General features: G+C 56.1%; 1 long non-coding RNA gene across 2 annotated transcripts; it reads right to left on the bottom strand.

Annotated features, from left to right (window-relative positions):
• Positions 1–2,639: 2,639 nt before the first annotated feature.
• Positions 2,640–7,887, bottom strand: LOC127479861 (uncharacterized). Of its 2 annotated transcripts, XR_007907687.1 has the most exons (4): positions 7,565–7,887; positions 7,176–7,302; positions 3,089–3,417; positions 2,640–2,953 (listed from the first exon to the last, which is right to left on the bottom strand). It is a non-coding gene; the product is annotated as an uncharacterized LOC127479861 (long non-coding RNA). The 2 variants fall into 2 exon arrangements; XR_007907686.1 differs by lacking the exon at positions 3,089–3,417 and having other exon boundaries at positions 7,565–7,880.
• Positions 7,888–17,551: the final 9,664 nt, after the last annotated feature.

Genomic DNA, 17,551 nt, shown 5'->3' with positions numbered 1-17,551 from the left:
GAGGAGGGTGTGTGTGGAGGTTTCCGCTCCCAGGGCCGGGCAGCTGGTGGCACGTGGGATGTTCCCCCTGGTACAGAGGGCAGGCACTTTGCCCAGCTCCACACCGTTAAAAGTTAAGCCCCGAATTTGCTTTTTGCCTTCCTGCCCGCAGCCTGGCAGCCCGACCCTGGGAGCCCTCCCCTCATGGCAAGCACCCAAGACCCCCCTCTCCCCTCCTGCCCCTGCCCCATCCTTCATCTCCCAGCGAAAAGTGACCCAGCGCTGATCCGGGGCAAGACAGAGCACTTTGGCAAGCCCCAAAAGGCCACGTTATCTTTAAACCATTTTAAAAACCCCCACAGTGAAAGCCCTACTGGGGCAGGAGGAACTCCAGCCAAGCTCCCCACGTCCGCCCCCCGCTCCGGTTGTATTCCCCTGGAAATCCTCGCAAAGAAAAACACAGGCCCTGAAAAAAAAAAATAAAAAAATAAAAATTTGGTTTTCATTAAAACCCTCGAATGTGAGGGGTTCTGTAGCTTTCAATGGGGCTTTGATTGCTATAGATGATGGAATGTTTTCAGAACATTTAAAAAATGTTCTCCACCTTTCTGTCTTATATCGGCGGAGAACTGTGCTGGTGTTTTTTTCCCTGATAGAAGTGGTGAGGGCTGGATGCAGATCCAAACCCTTGCCTTTATTTACCTTGAGGTTTGGGTTTAAAAATATGATGATATTTTCTTGTGGCTTTGGAACCAGAGGAGATAACCCCACGGGGGAAGGGGGGGGGGGGGGGGGGAGAAATGTGTGGAAAATGCTGCAGGATTTTAAAGGGGGTTTTTAATGATTTATTTTATTCCATGGAGAGGAAGCCAGGTCACCCAGCACATGCAGGCACCCACGTACCTCCCTGAGCACCTTTATCAGAGAGCTGTGAGGCATTGCCAACCCTCTAAGTCATCACTGGCTTCGTGGAGATCATTGTCTTTGCCCAAAGAAATGATTTTATTGCCGTGTTCCATCCCTGCTCCTGAGTGCTTTTCTAAATCCCCTTTTACATGGCATCCACCTTTCAATGTATTTTAATTTGATTTTTTTAGGGAGTGTAAAGTAGGTTTCTGGCCTTTGCATTTTTGAAGGTGATGTTTAAAGGGCTGGACTCACACAGAGAGAACTGGGGGGAAATGCCCCTTCCCATTGCACCCCACTCTGCTCGGTGCCAGCAATGCCCAAGGAGCCTTGAGGAGCTCCAGTGATGGTCTGGGACAGCCCTGTGGCCCTTCCAGAGCCAGGGTTCACTCCCACCCCATCGTGCCTGGTGTCTCCGGGGCCCGACCATCCACACTGTTCTCTGCAAAGAGTTTTATTCCCTCCTTCTCCTGCCTTTCCAGCTGAGGCCAAGCCAGCCCCTGTCACACCCCAGTGTCACCCTCCAGGCCTCGCCGAGGGCCAGCTCTTCTTCCCCGTGCAAACCCCAACCCAGCTGGTGTTTTGGGTGGCTTTGTGCTTTTTCCTGGCAGGAAAGAAACCACCCCAGCCCCCTTCTGTGTGCCTCAGTGGGGTGTCGGGCAGCAGGAGGAGGTGTCAGCCCGGCCGGGATCCGGCACCGGCAGGGGCAGGTTGGACCGGTCGGGCCGGCTCAGCGGTGCCCCTGGCACCCAGACACGCCGTGCTCGCCCCTATCTCGGCTCCCTCCCCCTCCCCAGTGTGCCAGCTCACCTGCTGCTGGGTGTTAAAGCCTCATCTCAATTACAAGTCATTAGCCACCCCCCAAGAAAGGGCCACCCAGCCCGTGGTGGCCCGGTGCCACCGTGGGTGCCCAGCCCCGCTGCCCCGTGCCAAGGCAGCACCTGCAGTGCTCCCAGCCTGGGTTTATCACTGATTCCTCCCAGAGGGATCTGGATTAACCCAAGGGAGCTGTGCACAGAGGCAACGGGAGCCAAACCCCACGGCTGCCGTCGCTCCAGCCCTGCCGTGCTGACCCAACGCCTTTGGAAGAGCAGCCACTGGCTGGTTTTGGAGCTACTCCCCGAGCTGGTGTCCCTGTGTGTGTCAGGGTCCGAGCAGCAGTGACCTGAAGGGGCTGGTGTTCCGTGGGATGTGGTTCCATTCCATGGGAGCTTGGCCACAGGGCTGCACTTGCTGACTGTTCCGCAGGCAGGGATGAGCCCATTCCACCTGCAGTGTATCCAAGGGGTGGGAAGCAACATGGAGTTAAGGCTTTGCCTTGCCCCCACCAGGGTGTTCCTGGGCTCACCCAGCCCCTCACAGCAGGTGACAGTCCCTGCCCATCCCATTTCCCTGCCCCAGGTCCCAGAGCTGCAGGAGCTGGGAAGAGCAGGCTCTGGCACGAGCCTGCCAGAGCTCACGTAGGCAGGAGGTGCTGCTGCCTCTCCAGGGTGGAAGAGGATGGGGTACATTCCCCTGGCACGGTGGGCAGTGACCAGGGGCCAAAGGCATCACCAACAGGAGACGTGGCTGGTTCAAGCCATGAATCCTGAGAGCCCCTTCCCAGCCCCCCGAGACTCCCAAGCAACAAGGAGCCAAACACCAGCTCCCACTTCCTGCAAGGAATGCAAACACAATTCATTTTTTAACCTCTAAAGAAGTTTGATGTGCTACCCTTGCACTAGGGGTGCAGTGACCACCGAGGTGGCTGCCACTTCAGCACGGGAAGGGTTTATAAAACATCCTCACAGAGCCTTTAGGGATTTGAGGATCCCTGGAAAGCAGCACACAGGGGCAGGCTGGGTTCATGGGCAAGAACTCGTGGTCCTTGTGTGGCTGGGGGCACATCCCAGCACCCCACCACAGCCTCCCACCATCCAGCAGAGATAGACACCAATTCCAGTGGTGCTGAGCCCTGTCAGGTCCCTCACAGGGCTCCAAACGAGCTGAAATGATCCCAGTCAACAGTCAAAGGTCCCTCTATAACCCAGCAGGGCTGATCTGTGCCTTGATGAGCTCCAGCACTTGCCTACAGGGGAAAAAAAACACTTATTAGATTAAAACCAAGCCCCTCTTCATGAATCCTCTCCCTCTTCCCAAGCCCAATCATTTCAAAAGGCAGAGGTGGAAAAAAAAATCCCGGGATAGGTTTAAAGAGACTTACCCCTTCAACAGGAGATACTTCAGCCTTCTGTAACTTTACAAATAAACTTTGCTTTATAAGTTTGACTTGTGGCACAGTTTTGGCAAATTCACCCCTTAAATACACCATTTCCTGCATTCTTGATTGCTATCAGAAGGCTTGGGAAAATATACAGGTGGATGGAATAAATTTTAACTCTTTGCTCCCCTCCAAATCAGAAAGCAACTGGTCTAATGGAGAGTTCAGGGCTGCTCCAGAAGGCACCAATATTCCCAGATGGAGAACAAATCTCTGCTCTGGCAGCACAGGGAGATGCTCGGGATGGGCTTGGAGGAAAATAGGAATTAGGCCTAAAGGAAAGAGCTGGAAGTCAGGCTCAAACATTATAATGCATTATATTATGTTATATTGTGTTATATTATATGTACTGTATGTAGTATATATTATGTTATTTGTATTATATTACATTGCACTGCATTAATATCTTACATATTATAAATAATCCTATTATTTCCCAGTTATTTCCTCTCCATCCTCGACTCAGATGCTGCCAGAGCTCTTCCAAAACCACTGGAACTGTTGATTTTATTGGCTGCTGTCCCCTCTCAGACTGAAGGGGTTGAGGACCCCCCCCCAGCCCACCCAAGGGTTGCTGGGGATGGAGCAGGGGGGAATTAGGGCAGATGATGCTTTGGGGGAGCAGGAGCCACTGGCACGGTTGTCCCAGTGCATTTCTGGCTGCTAAATGCAGCAAGCAAAGAGATTTCATTTAAATAAAATTTAAAAAAAAAAAAAAGAAAGGAATTAAGGAAAGGAAGCTGTTCCCTTCCCCTGTTCTCCTGGACAAACAACCTCTCTCAGCCCACGTGCAACGACTAATTTCTTTCTGCCACATCAAGATACGGCGGATCTGAATCAGCTGTTTTTACTGGATTCGTTTTTTTCCCTCTTTTTTTTTCTTTTTTTTCTGCTTTTGCCAACAAAAGTATTAAGAGGTTCAGCCCTGGAGATGAAAAATGAGCGGCTGGAAGGAACCCCAGCCCGAAGCCCCAGGTGAGGCACTGGGTGAGTCTGGGCTGGCCAGAGCCCACGTTCAGCCAGGAAAACCCAGGCATGGGGAGTCCAGCTTCACTTCCCACAAATGCCAGCGACCCTGCTGGCCAAAGCTTGTCTGGAAAGCCAAATGAATGCAAATAAAGTCATAATAAAAAAAAAAAAATTAACAAATTAAAAATTCCAGCGAGGTCTTCTGGGTCTGGACCAAGCAGGAGGAGGAAATTCCACTCCCTCCATGCCAGTTGCCACCACAGAAGGATGCTGAAAGGTGCCCAGAAAGTCACTGGTTAAGAAATGTGCTGTGCAGAAGCTGGGCTGAGTGGGAAGGACACATCCACACTGGGATGGCAGGGCTGCATCCAGCCTTTTTGCCTTTTTTTTTTTTTTTCCCCTGAGCCTCAGCCTCACTTGAGCACAGGGACAGGAACATCCACAGGACCTGGACATCTGCATCTGTCAGCCAGGACACTGCTGAGGGACAGACGTGTCATGGAGCTCCAAACAGCCTTCCAAGGGGAGCAGGAGCATCCAGGCCTCCCAGAGGAGCGTGAGTGAAGCTGGCAGGGATGCAGGGTCAGGAGCAGGGATCCTGTCTGGACCACGGTGGCTTTGCTGGTCCCCTTGACCCCAGGGCCAGCAGCCACACAAGGAATCCCTTTCCCAGAGAGCAGAGCCCCAGGACAGCTGGAGAGGGAGGGGATTACTCATCTCCACAGGGTTTGTGGCTCCAGGGACAGATTTTTTCCTCTCAGAGGCCAGCTGGGACCTGGCTGAGTCAGGCAGGGGGAGATGCAGAGGGAGTTGGCAGAGCACTGCTGTCAAACTGAGCTCTGCTGAGATGGGAGAGGGTTTGCCACATCCAGGAGCCCAAGCCAGGTCTTTCCCGGGGAGCCTGGATGCAGGGAATCCAACATCTCCCTGTCAGTGCCCACCCATCCCCTCCCTGCTGGGGCAGAGGGGGCACTGCTGCCAGTGAACCCTTGCCCTGCCCCAGCCCTGCAGAGGTGATTGCCAGGAACCAAACAAGGCTCCTGGATCACCCCTGTTTCCTCAAAAAGGGCCTGAAGCACCTGGGCATCGGGGCCAGAGCAAGCCCTGTCCCTCTGCAGCTCAACAAAAAGACCTTGGCTGCCTCCTGCCCTCCTCAGGCACCTCTTTAATTGTGGGGACAAGGACTTGGAGTGGGTGGGAGAAGCCAAAAGAGCATCATGGGATTCAGCTTAGGAAGGAGCTGGTGAGACCTTGGGGCTGGGCAGGGCTGGTGCCCGCCAGCCCAGCTCCTGGGAGCGGAGGAGAAGCTGGCCCTGGGCACTGAGAGCAGATCAAAGCACCTGAGAGTGTTTGGAAGTGATGGACAAGACAAAGGGAGAGGATGAGCAGACAGAAACCTGCCCCAGATGGGCTGTGTGGGGCTGGGCTGAGGACAGGGAGGGTGCTCCCTCGGATCTGAGCTCTGCCCTGGATTTATGGAATGACCTCGGGCAACTGCTTTCATCTCATTGTGTCTTGGCAAAACTGGGTGAAACGCTCCTCTCGTGGCTCCTGCTTTGTTTAGGTGGCAAGTGGGAGCACAGGCTGTCACCCAGGGCCTCGTGGGGCCTGTGCCAAGGCTGAGCTGCTCCAAGTCCAGCTTGACACAGTAGCCTCCAGGCTCAACCATCCCAACACTCCACATCCACTCTCTGCACGCTGGGAATGCCCACGAAGCCCCTGTTTTCTCTCCAAGAGGGTAGAAATGCAGAATTGATTTCAACCCTGGCTCTGCAGCAGGGGGAGGAAATCTGGGCAACACAGGGGGGATCCTTTTCTCCTTTTCTCCCCATCAGTCCCCCTCCTCGCTCCATCTCTGAGGGGTGGAGAAGCAGTTGAAGAGCCTCTCTGGCCATGTCAGGGAGCAGGACAAGGAGCTGGGGGCAGGAGCAGTTCCCTTTAGGGCCCCAACCCTGTGGACTCGCACCCTGCTCTGCACCAGCCGTGCTTTGCCCCTTCCCATCTCCCAGGACCCATCCCACCACCCATGCCTCATGGATGGGGAGAAGCCAGGCACCAGAGGGGAGAGAGGAGCTGAAAAGGGACCTGAACCAAAACCCACACGCTCCTGGTTTCCTGGGAATGGTTTGCAGTGACCACAGGAAGCAACACATAGGTCTGGGCAGCTGCCCCAGCCACTCTGTGGGGCCACAGCCACCGGCAGGATGGAGCAGCCGTGGGGTCACAGCCCTGCCGTGGCCGAGGACGTGGCACGGGTGGCACTGCCAGGGAAATGCACAGTGGGAAGGCAGGAGGGAGGCAGCGACCCCAGCACCACCGTTCCAGTGGTGCCCACGAAGCACCCCCGCTCCCCTCTCTGCCTCCCTCTCTGCCTCACCGAGACTCTGCAGGACTTTTTCCACTTGGAGAAGCCCCTTGTCTGGCAGCAAAACCAGCGCGTTCTGGGAGAGCTGGAGCAGCACCACGTCTGCTTGGCACAGCGGCCAGAGAGCAGCGCGGTCCCCCAGCTGTCCCCTCGCTGTCCGTGCCCTGGCACAATCCCATTTCCCTTGGCCGGACCCACCTCCCGCCAGAGCAGGGAGCTGATCCCGCACCGAGCGGCTGCACCGCCCCCAACTCACAGGGAAAGAAAGTGGGGATGAGAGGGAGCAGGGGCCAAAATCCCGGGGCACCCGTCCCGTCCCGGTTGTGCAACAACCCCCGGCCCCTGCCCGGCTTTGAAATGCAAAGGCAGGGAGCTCTGCCGCGCTCGGGCTGAGGCAAACAAAGTGCACGACACAACCGGGCTGCAGTTTGCTAATCAACCAAGCAGATTCAGACCGAGGGGCATCTCGCATGTAAATGGCGTTTACCGCTAATTAAATGCACAAAGGGGATTTTTTTTTTTTTTCCAGGCATCCCAGGTCGCTCCTGCAGAGTCTGAACACCCACACGAGCACACACCCAGCGCCTCTGCACGACCAGGGCTTTTTCTGCGCACAAAGCAGTTCATTTCCATGCGCGTGGATTGGGCAACGCCGCCGTTCCCGTGTCCCCCTCCCTGCTCCTGCCGAGGACTCACGTGCTCGTGGGTGGCAGCGGGTCTCAGGTCTCCCAGTTTCACCCCCACGTCCACTTTTGGGGCTTCTGGATGGGAATCACAGCACTGGAACAGCTCCGGCCCTTGAGGTCTCGCAGGCGTTGGGCTCCTGCGGGTTTGGGGCAAACAGTTGGGTTGAGGGACAAGACCCACGAGGTCCCGTCTGCCAGAGGCAACCCTGAGGTCCAGCCACTTGCTCTGGCCACTCAGCACAGGTACCCCAGGGTGCCAATGGCCACAGGAGAAAGTCCTGTGAGGAGAATGTCACCCGTCCTGTGGGGACACTGGTGATGCTCCACGAGCCACATCAGGGCTTGCCCTGTGCCAGCTGCTCTGGGTCAGCACCAGCCCGGTCAGGGTGTGCCACACACCAGTGCAGGTGCTCAAGGGGTGTCCCAGGACTGGAACTTTCCTCTTCCCAACTGGCTTTGAGGCTGCTGTGACCTGACACCCTCCAGGAGCCACCCCTGCCCAGCACCTGCCCCCAGCCTGAGGGCAGGCAGGGGCACGGGAGGACGAGTCCCTCGGTGTGACCTGTTCCCTGCCCCGCTCCCGAGGCTGCCTGCAAGCTAACCAGGATAATTGGGCAGAGGAAAGCTTGGGGTCAACGAGCAATTCCCTGTGGTGTGCAGCCAGCCTGCAGGACAGAGCGGTGAGCACTGCCCTTAATGGTGGTGAATACAAATCACCTGTTAAACTTACCTGAAACTGCAGTGACTTCAGAGCGAGGAGGAGGAGACAGCCATGAAACCAGGCTGGCCTTTTCCTAGATCTTGTCCTGGAGTGGTTTTACCAGCAGGGCCCCACGTCCCCACCACGCCAACTGGCCGGGCAGGACAGGGGGGTTGACCCGGGGTGATGTGCAAAGAGGCAGCACAGCCCTGGCTGCACGTGCAGACCATGAACTCCAGTGCTCCCAGTGATGCTGAGCAGCTCAGGGCCACCCCCATCCCAAAATCCCACTGCTGCTGCCCTGTGGGAGGGTGAAGAGCCCCGTTCCTTCGAGGTACAGAGTCACCCCTGAGCATCACCCAAGTTTGCAGGGTTTAACCTGAGCGAGCTGCCTGCCTGGGAGCAATCACTGGGCTGCCAGGATGGCACAGGACACTTTGGGGGGCATTAGAGGAGGGGTGGCAGTGGCAGCCAGTGAAGGCTTCAAGGCCCAGAGCCCTGGGCAGACACTCCTGATGCCTCCTGACACAGCAGAGCCCTGTGTCCTTGTAGGGTGCAATTAGGGAATGATCAAACTGCTCATTTTGAGGCAGTGGGAGGATAAAAACTCAGGATGCAGAGCAGTGCTAATACTTGGGATGTCTGCAGGCCTGAGAAGGGGAGGAATTTCCATGTGGAAAAGTTAAATGGTGAAACCAGCACTGGCAGTGAGGGTGGGAAGGGGCTGAAAGCAGCCAGGCTGCAGGTGACAGTGGGCACAGGGATCTCGGAAGGGGGCTGCTGCAGTCATCCCACCCTGCACAGTGATGGTGAGGGGCAGGAGTGACATTCCTGGGTTTCCCAGCCGTGTTCCAGAGCCCAGCCCACCTGAGGGAGACCCAGGGGATGGCCAGGAGACCCAGGGGATGGCCAGGAGACTCAGGGGATGGCCAGGAGACAGACACCACTGCATTTCACAACTGCAAATGGCTCGCGCTCCCCCCCCCCCCCCCCCCCCCCCCCCGCCGCCACCACCCACATTGGGGTGTGTTTGTAATCTCTAGACGTCGAGTTTGTATCTCCTGCTCATCTCCAGTCGAAACATTCCTTCTTGTTTACTGGTCCTCTCCCAGTCACAGGCTCCCAGTCAAGCAGAGGAGCTTTCATTTCCTAGGGACATCTTGCATTCATTAGGACATGTTGTTATTGACTTACAAGGCTGCTAATTCTCAAGGTCCAATTCAGCCCTCAAAACCACTAACATGTGTGCTGGGGAGTTGCTACATCGCTGCCACCAGCCAAGTGTGCTCAGCAGGCACAAAGGGAGCCCAAATTTAAAGCCATCTTCTCCATCACCTCGCTGGCAGGGAGGTTTGGGTCCTCTCTGCTGATGCTCAGGAGCTTCAGCCCTAAAGGGCACCTGCATCCCATGCAGGGATGGCTCTGCCTGAGGCACAACTGCCAGGGCAGCTCAAATATTTGCCCTCTGCAAACGGGAGCGGCGGGTCCACGAAAAGCAGCCGCGACGCCGGGGGAGATGCTGTGGGGTGATGGGGACACCTGGTCCCCCAAAGCAGCGCCTGGCTGCAGGCACAGGGGACACACAGGCAGCCCCCCAGACTAGGAGCAGAGTGTGGTGACCCTGTGGGGTGGGAGGGTGAACTCTGGCTCCCAGGGCTGCACCGCGAGACGGCGCCGGCAGACGCGTCTTAGGAGGGAATTCAAGTGGTTTGAGAAGTTGCCTCAGCCACGGATGAACTGCACCAGGCAACCACAGGTGGGCTCCTTGTCTGGGCCCAGCATTAGGTAAAACAGGTTTGCTTAACTCCCCATCTCGGGGTACTTCTCCCTGCCTGTGGTACCCGGGCAGCCGGCGGGGAGGGGCAGCTCCCGAGGTGCCTCCGAGCAGCCCCACCGACTATATATAGTGAGCCCAAGCTCTCAACTTGAGCCCCCGGGGGCACTGACTCACCCACAGAGGTGGATTAAAGCCGGGTGGCTGAAGCAATTCCAGCCCCCAGCTGCCGGCCCCACCCCGGCCGGGAAGCTGCAGCCCCCACAGCGGCGATGGCTGAACCACATGGAAGCAGCGCCGTGTTTACAGGCTGGAGAATGAAAGCAGGGCTGGGAGCCTGTGCCCAGCCAGCCCGGCAGCCACGGGATCCACAGGCTCCCCGCCACGATGGCTGGATGATTGGGATGATTGGGGATGATTGGGATGATTGGGGATGATTGGGATGATTGGGATGGTGGTGGGAGCAGGAGCAGGAGCAGGGGAGAGGCCGAGGGGGATGTGGTGGATGCACCTGCACAAGGACCACTCTTGGAGGTGACCTCTTGACTACTCACAGCCTTGACAGTGCTTTTTCCTTGGCCAAGAAGCTGAGACCTTGTGCAAAGCTCGAGGGAAAAGAGATGGAGCTGCACCCACAACCTCTGGGCCAGCACTGGGCTGGTACAAACCACATCCCCACTCGCCACCTTCCCTTCCCCAGCTTTTGCAGGTTTGGGTGGCACTGGGGGCAGGAACCCCCTTCTCTGGTTGTCCATAGCCTGGTGTGGGACCAGGAGCTGGGGCTCCCAGCATGAGGATGGTCAGGGATCACACAGGGTGGCTTAAAGTCCTTCAGAGAGGGATGGAAAACCTGCTTCTCTGAGGCAGAGGTGCTGCAAAGGCCTTGTTTGGGGCCACCTGGAAAGGGAGAGCCAGGAGCAGAGCTCCCAAAAAACATGCAGTCTGCAAAGGTGGTTTTGGGTGCCAGCTGGAGGAGTCTCCAGGGATGGAGCCTGATGTGGGACAAAGAGCAGCATCTCCCATGACCCAGCTGCTGGCTGGGACAGCCCCCATTCCCAAGCTGAGCCTGGCCCAGCACACATCACCAAAGCAAACTCCATATCATTATCCCCCCACCACCACCACCTTTCCAAGCAGTTACCTGAGCAGAGCAGAGGAGTTATGGCAGCCAGGAACAGCACTGGATCCCTGAGGTGTTTACACGGGGCACGGGGGCAGGAACACTGCCTGGCACATCCTCACACACACACAGGAGCTGCTCAGGTCATGGAGCACAGAGAGAACAGCTCTGCCACGGGCCCAAATCCACATGGGAACAAGGGGAGTCACAGGATTTGCATCCTGAGGTTCAGCTGCAGTGCAAGACACTGGGGAACAAGGAGACTTCCCGGCCTGCACGAAGTCTGGGTGTCTCCCTGTGCTGCAGGAGCCAACCCTGCCCAGCTGCTGGGACACAGCACGGCCTCGGGCAGCACAGGGAGCAGCACCACCCTCCTCCAGGGATGCTGCATCCCGGGAATGGGCTCCTTGGGCAGCAAGGCTGACCCTGCTGCTGCAGTGCTGAGGTGCTTTTAGAAATCAAACTCCTGGAGTGCTTTGGGAAAGGCCAAGAGCTGCTCTCAGAGCTCGTTACGGGGACCAAATCCCAGGAAACCCAGCCTTGGGCTCCTTCAAAAAACTGATTCTCAGGCCATGGCTAAGAGGGACTGGAGTTCATTACCATGTGTTTAATGAGCAGGACAGAGGCACCTCACACAGGCAGGAGTAAGGGCAACCTGTAATTAAAGGGCTCAGCTAATTCTTCCTGGGTTCAGGTCATCACTGCACTGCCCCTCAGAGCACTTTATCCTCGGAAAATGCCAATCCCAGCCACTGCTCTTGAGTGACTGCTGAGTACATGGGTGACACCAGGCCCAGTGAACCACCTGCTGATCAATGCCAGGATGGGACAAGTCACCACAGGGCTGGTGACCTTAAAGGATGGCATTCAGCAGGTTGAATAACCAAAAAGGTCCCTTTTGGCATTAAAAATCTGCATCTCACCATTGGAAAAGCAATCCCAAAAGTCTCCAGTCAGGAAGACACATCTCCAAATGCAGCTGTTCATGGAGCCACGTGGATCTTCAGAGGCCCAGGAGAGGTGGGAGAGGGTCTTCCCAACACACAAACCCATCCCTTGAGAAAGCTCAACGGCACCAAATTGTTTTAAAAGGCCTTAAAAACCAGCAGCTGAAAAATCTAACCGGATCATTTCCTCCTGGACATATTTGGGAATGTATTTATTTTATATCTCGTGAAAAAAAAAAAAAAAAAAAAAAGAAATTCCAGGATGTAAGCGAGAAGCCAAGAAATAAAAAAAAAAAAAAAAAAAAAATTAAAAAAAAAGGAGGGGGGGGGGAAAGAAAGAAAACAAATTTGAACCGGGGCTGTTTTACGTGCAGTATTAAATCTCCAGCACACAATGAATCATGTAGTCCTGGGTCTAACAAGGAGGACTCCAGAAAGTCTGTAGCATGAAGGAGTCACTGGAGACTCTAAGAAATATGACAAGCTCGGTCCAAAGTGCACAAAAGAAGGGTTTTGGGGATTTTTTTTAGTAAAGGGGAAAGAAAAGGAAAAAAAAATATCCAATGGTAAGGGGAAAAAAAACCCAAACAAAACAAACCCTCTGAAATTACAGTCCTACAACAGCTTCATTTGTATAATCCCTCTGTTCCAGGTCCCAGGAGGGTGTTTATGGGGGGACAGGGCTCTCACCAGCCAGGATGAGCACCCAGATCCCAGAGAGCTGGGGCTGGAGCCCAGGGAGTCACCAAACCTGTTCCCTCGCCCCAGGCAGGCTGGTGTTTACAGGACAGAGGTGTCTGAGAGCTCTGACACGTCCCTCACCCCCCTGGGGGCAGTTCCCCGGCAGCTGGAGATTTTTCCTGACATCCAGCCTGGATCTGCACCTCTGGTTTTCCTCTCCCTGGACAGCAGTTCCCCTCACAGAGATCCTTGCCTTGTTTCTCCAGATGATGCTCCCTCTCCTTTCCTTTGTCCTGCTCCGGGCTCCCAGTCTCTCCTCTCTCCTAGGAAATTCCAGCAGTAGTCACTCACCTCTGAGGTTTGACCTTGTGGCCTCCAGCCCTGACTGCCCCTCTCAGGGCAGACACACAGGAAAACCCTGGGGGAAACCTCTGCCCTCCTGCAGCTCTGGCAAAGCCTCTCCAGCCTCTTCCTGTACTGGGGAAAGGCACGGGAAGAGACTCCCTTACCCATGAGCTGGACAAGGCAGGAGCCACATTCCTCTCTTTGGGGCTGGAGATCCTAATGGATGGAGCTGGAGGAAGATCCAGTGTGATCCTAAGGTTGGTTTGGGTCTGGAGAGAGGGCATGGAGCCAAAAGCTCTGCAGGATCTGAGGTGCCCAAGAGCTCCAGGAGTGATGCTGAGTGAGCACAGAGGCAGAGCCTCCTCCAGAGCCCCTGGAAACCAGCAGAGAGAACCAGCCCCCAGCACAGCAGAGACCCAAGACCCTTGAGCGTGGTCCCACCATGGCCCCCCACTGTCCTACAGAGATGCTGCTTTATCTGCCACCCAAAATCAGCCAGTGCTGCCCCACGGCACAGCAACACCTCCCCATTCCCGAGGCAGGGAGCAGAGTCACCTTCATCTCCAAACCTGCTCCAACCCCTGTTCCCCAGCTCAGGCTGCCCTTCTGTTCCCCAGAGCAAAACCTTGGGAATCTGCAGCAGCAGCAGGCAGCTGTGGATCCTGCAAAGAGCAATCCCTCCCTCCTGCCAGGGGGTCATTTCCCTTTGTGCCAGGACAAGGAGCAGCTGAGCTCCAGAAGTTTGCCCTCACATGGACTGGGGGGGGGGGGGTGAGCCCAAAACCCCCTCATTCCTTAGCCCAAAGCAGCCACATCAACACAGGAATGTCACTCCTTGCCCAGTCCCACCAAGCTCCAACTGGGGCCATCAGTCTTTATAAAACATGGAAGGGAGAGTGCACAAGTCAGCAAAGGAGCGGGGCAGGTGGAGGGGTCTCCAGAAGGAGGGAGCTGCCCCTTTTTTTTTGGTACAACAAGAGGCTGAGGGAAGGAAAACATGAACCTGTCACTCGGCTCAGCCTGGCATCAGCTGGGCACTTGCCAGGCAGCAAAACACTCTGTGGTTTCACTCCATCCCCACCATCACAGGCCCTGCTGGGGAGCTCCCTGGCTCCTCGGAGGGACTTTGATGCAGGATGGATACAGCAAAAAAACTGGGGAGGGGCAGAAAGCTCAGCCCGTGGGCATGCACAAGCACAGCAAACTCGTTCCCTGGCCTTTCATCTGCTTAATAACATGCTTTCTGTGGCATCTACAGAAACCTGCTAATAGCAAAGAATATGAGCTCGTCTAAAACAGGAATCCACCTTCCCCGTGTGCTCCCGGCTGGGATGGAGCGTGGGGAGCACCAGGGAGGACAGTTACCCAGGCAGGGAGCAGCAGGGCCCAGGAGCATCTGCTGTGTCACCAGCAGCATCCACACTCCCTGCTTGACTCCCTGGGAAATGGGAAGGGTTATTGCTTTGATAACACCTGAAGTGCTCAGCTCCAGGGAAACTCCTGAACTTCACCACGGGAATTTCCTACGTGCCCGAGAGGAAAACCTGGTATCCCAAATCATTGCTGGGGCCAGAGCAAAGGGATCAGCAGCAACCTCTGCCAGAGGGGACAGCAAGGCAAGGACCTTCCCACTGTCCTAAACAGAGCTTGTGTCCCCCACAAAATGGCCCTGGAGGGCACCATCCGTGTCCAGTGCTGGGCACATTCCAAGGAAGGCCCAACAGGCTCCTTGTCCCTGGCTTTTCCAAACTCCTTCTGTCAGATAATCCTGTATGGCCTTAGGCAGGGCTAATTCAGTATTAGGAAAAAAATACATAATTCAGCATGGAAGAGGCTCCCACATGGCCCTTGGAAAGGGGAAGGAGGCAGGAAGGGCTTGTGGTGCAGCACCAGGAACTCGGGAAAGCTGGGTTTGATGCCTGTGTCCCACCTACTACAGGAAAACAGGGACATGAAGCCTTCAGCTCTCACTGTCACAGTGTTCCTGGAAGGGGCTGACAAGTCTTGTGGGAGAGATGAAGGAGTGAGAGGGGCTTTTCTTCTCAGCTCAGCCCAAACCCCACCTGCAGTGGGGACCTTTGTGTCAGAGCTGCAGCGACCCAGCTTCCCACAATGGCCACTGGTAACTGAGGTGGCACCAAAGCCACATCCCATGGGCAGGACACGGGAATCCAGCAGCAAAGGTCATTTCAGGAGCCTGAACTCGGCTCTAATTAGCACTGGGCACTGCACAGGCAGCACAGAGCAGGAGGAACCTCCCAGGGATCCAGCCATGCTTGGGATCCTCGTGGGGATCCATTAAGGATGGGCCAGAGATGGGACCATCTGTGGGACAGAGATGGTCTTAAATGGCATCATAGGACATGCTTGTGCCACTGACTGCTTGGCAGGGTTTGGAGAGAGGCATCACCCAGCCTTCAGCTCCACAGGGTCCTTAAAAACTACCTTATATTGAAGGCTTTGTGCAGGCTGCAGAGCTGCCTCAGTGCTTTGGGGCATTTTGAGAATGGAGGCTCCTCCAGCAGCAAACACTCATCCATTCCCAGCATTCTGCTCTTGTGGGATGAGGAGGGATCTGGAAAAAAAACAACACAAAAGAAGAGAAAAGCACCCAAAGATGTCCTGCTGTCCATCTATGGCCATCTCTGACCTGCACCCCCGGAGTGTGACACGGGCCAGCACATCAGAGGTGTGCTGCAGAGCCTGGAACAGGGGGACAAACGTTTCTCTAAGCCAAGCCCAAACACACTCACACTGTTAAAATAGGGCCAGAACAGAGTATTTCGGCTCCCTTCGCTCTCAAGCGTTCCCCGGTGTCTGTTTTCTCCCTTCTCCACCGAGAAGAAGCCGTGGGATGTCGCGGGAGCCACCAAACCCCGGCGTGGGGAAGGTGCAGCCCCCGGGGTGGCCCCGGCCGGGGATGGAGCCGGAGCCCACGGCTGCTCCCCGGAGCTGCCGGGAGATTCCCTGGGCCGAGCCTGACCTCCACAGGCCGCCTGGATCATGACAGCCCCTCGCTGCTCCTCGGGACCAGCAGCACCTGGAAAATATTCCCAAAGAGTGCAAGCAGGAATAGCGCCCTTTCCCCTCCAAACTGCCCCGGTGCCACCGGAGCTGCGGGATCTGGGACTGCCTCCCTCGTGTCCCAGCAACCGGCTCGGGGCACAGGAGCTCCTGGGCTTGTTTCTCCTCTCCTGATACATCCAGGGCTTCTTCCCTGCTGCTGCCTTCCCTTGTTCCAGAAATTAGGAGGTTGCAAGAGACGTGGATGCTACAGGAGGGGAAGATTCACAGTGCATGAAGCTGTTGGTCTAACAGGGCTTTCCATGCCCTGAGGAGCCCTTTGGGCACAGAAGATAGAACTTCATGGCCAGGAGCAGACACAGGAGTCCTGATGTCATCTGCTCAGACAGGACTGTTCACACCTTTCCACTGACACAGAGCCTGGAAAGGCTTATCCCCTACCCCGTTAACAGTAGGGCAGTTAACACTCAGTTAACACTGAGGATTTGGTTTTCAGCTCAAAGTGAGGAAAACATCTCATGGGTGTAGCTGATACTGAGGCTCCTTTTCCAAGGCATTCTGAGCGAACGCCCCACCGGAGCCAAGTCATCCCTGGAGGGCAACAGCAGCTCCGGAGCCTCCTGCCTGACTGAGGTTTCCACTAACAGCTGCTGATCTGAATTCCTAGACACAGCATCTGCCTCCTCAAAGCCTCGGGTTTGTCTGGGTGTCAGTGCCAAATTCCAGAGCTCCCCGGCGTCCCGGCGGATCCGCTTTGCCCTCCCCAGAGCCGGCCCAGCATGTGACGGGAAGGGGCAAGGCCCCCCCAGAAGGGCAGTTGGAGCTGGTGGTGCCAGCGGGACTCCAGAGCAAGGAAATCAAAAGGAGGGTTGGTCAGAGCCTGGGGGAGAGAGAGTGAAGTCAGTGACACGGGCAGGGCTGAGCGAGTGGTTTGCAGGTCTGAGGCCTCTGGCCAGATGTGACAGGAGCTGCTCCATGTCCTGAACCCACCCCACTGCTCTCCCTCGGGCCCAGCCTGTGTGCCAGCACTGGCAGGTTCCCCCACAGCTGCCCAGCCAAGGTTGTTCCACCAAGATGTAACAACCCCCTTCGAAGGGCTTCGGAGCAGCTGCATCCACGGCACAACATCCAGTGCTCCAAGGGGCAGGTTTTCTCTCTCCCAGTGCCACTGCAGGTGGGAAGTGCGGGAACAAGCAGTGGGAAAACAGAGCCTCTGACATGGAGCCTCAAGACCTTCTCTGGGTGCTGTGCCACGATGCCACCAGCCCTCTCACCTGGGTCACTGGACTTCTCGCCCTGCACTCCTTCCTGCTCTGCTGCTACAAGGGGAGACTTGCTGGACTAGTGCTGTGGAGACACGAGGAAAAGTGTCCCATGAAAAGCCTGGCAGCCAATTTGATGCACTGTCTGCAGAGCCAAGTGTTTATTCCCAAGTGAACTCTGCACAGAATCACTCCCGGGCTGGGCAGGGATCAGCACCACAGCAAGGGTGTAAATAAAATTAGGAGTCCAACATTGATTCCAGTTTGCCCACTAACAGCGTTCCCATTCACTCAAGGAAACATTCCCAGGAATTGCTCCTATTTGCTGTCTGGCAATCCAGGCTGTGTTTTTCCCCTCTGTTGAACCAACACTCCTGATAAAGGCGGGAGCCTTCCGGCTGCTCCCTCAGCGTCAGGATACAAAGAGCCCTCACCTTTCATCGCCTGTTCCAACCACACAGCGTGGCCAGCCCTGGAGAATCAGGACTCCCGGATTCCTTCCTGGCCCTTCTGCCCAGGGGGGCCCTGACATG

This window comes from Manacus candei, unplaced genomic scaffold (genome assembly GCF_025592945.1).
Source record: "Manacus candei isolate 608988 ecotype Guabito, Panama unplaced genomic scaffold, ASM2559294v1 h1tg000070l, whole genome shotgun sequence".
NCBI lineage: Eukaryota > Metazoa > Chordata > Aves > Passeriformes > Pipridae > Manacus > Manacus candei.
This window is presented reverse-complemented; position numbering and strand designations above follow the sequence as displayed.